General features: G+C 57.0%; 2 protein-coding genes across 3 annotated transcripts in view; one reads left to right on the forward strand and one right to left on the reverse strand.

The window, feature by feature from the left end:
* CEP97 (centrosomal protein 97) overlaps positions 1-1,123 on the reverse strand; it is a 26,866-nt gene extending 25,743 nt beyond the window's left edge. Inside the window, exon 1 of one of the 2 annotated variants that reach the window (XM_025214788.1) lies at positions 761-1,123. The gene's annotated coding sequence lies outside the window, so the exon portion shown is untranslated. The remainder of the gene's footprint in view (positions 1-760) is intronic. The other variant, XM_025214789.1, reaches the window with a different exon arrangement.
* RPL24 (ribosomal protein L24) overlaps positions 1-1,192 on the forward strand; it is an 11,838-nt gene that overhangs the window by 6,357 nt on the left and 4,289 nt on the right. The gene's annotated exons all lie outside the window — the stretch shown is intronic.

Genomic DNA, 1,192 nt, shown 5'->3' on the forward strand with positions numbered 1-1,192 from the left:
ACCCCACCCGCTTCTTCAGGTCTGGGATCGGAGTGGTGGCACAGCGCTGCATGGACCGACTTGCCCTGGGCCCCGGATCCTGTTCGAGTCGCCTCTGGCAACATATATTTCTAGAGATGACAGCAGGGATAAGTGGAGTTTGAGTATGGAAGAATCTGCTTTGACAATTACGAAAGCCACATACAAGCTATAGCTACAGCAAGGAAAAGATCCCCTGGTAAATGGGAGGTTTATATAAAGAAGGTGAGAGGGGCTGGGGCGGAAACCGAGAAAATCATCTTGCCTCAGTGATGCATAATGGAAGGACTGAAAAGATCTGACACAACATTTGCAGCTTAAGCCTCAAAGAGATGAAGCTCTTTTGGGTAATATAGAATCATAGAAAATGCTGGAAGGGACCTCAGGAGGTCATCTAATCCAAACCCCTGCTCAAAGCAGGACTGTCCCCATATCTTTTACTGCACCAACTGTACAAACGGCATAGAGTGAGAGAAGCTGTTTAATGCACAGCAGTCTTCATCAGCAAGCCTTAAAGAGGCACTGGAGGATTGGCATGGGACCCAACCATCCCTACAGGAGCCAACTCTGTGATGCCTGGAGACTATTACCACCCAGCTGCCTTGTGTGATTGAGAGGCAGGGGTCTCAAAGAGGGAGTGGAGGGGTGGGGAGGGGTTCAGCCAGGACGCAGGAGGGAGTGTGTTGAGGGCACCAGGCCGAGGGGAAGGTGGTGAAGAAGACAAGAGGACGAGTTACCAGACCTGACCGCTTGACAAGACATCAGGCCAAACAGAAGAGAGTGCAGGGGACGGAGATGGAGAGGTGTATCCCCAGCCCCAGCCAGACGCTGCCCCCAGCCACGACTGGGCTGTGCCCGTGCTGCTGCTAGGACTTAAAAACAGAGGGCGCTTCCTGGCCGTGCTGAGGTGGGGGTCAGGAAGAACGCAGCTCCCCGAAACCCGCAGAACAACCTGCGCAGCAGCTGCCGCTGCACCTGGGCAAGGAGAGCAGGGCAGGCGCGGGACGGGACGGAGAGGTCAGGCAAGGCCTGGGCACGGGGGGAGAAGCGCAAAGGCTGTCGGGACGCGTAGTGCGAGCACCAGGCTAGCGCGCCGGCCCCGCGCGGACCGAACTACAGCTCCCAGCGTGCCCCGCGCACACCGCCTCTCCCCCCGCCAACCGCTGCGAGACCG

This window comes from Alligator sinensis, unplaced genomic scaffold, assembly GCF_000455745.1.
Source record: "Alligator sinensis unplaced genomic scaffold, ASM45574v1 scaffold1286_1, whole genome shotgun sequence".
In the NCBI taxonomy this organism is placed as follows: Eukaryota; Metazoa; Chordata; order Crocodylia; family Alligatoridae; genus Alligator; species Alligator sinensis.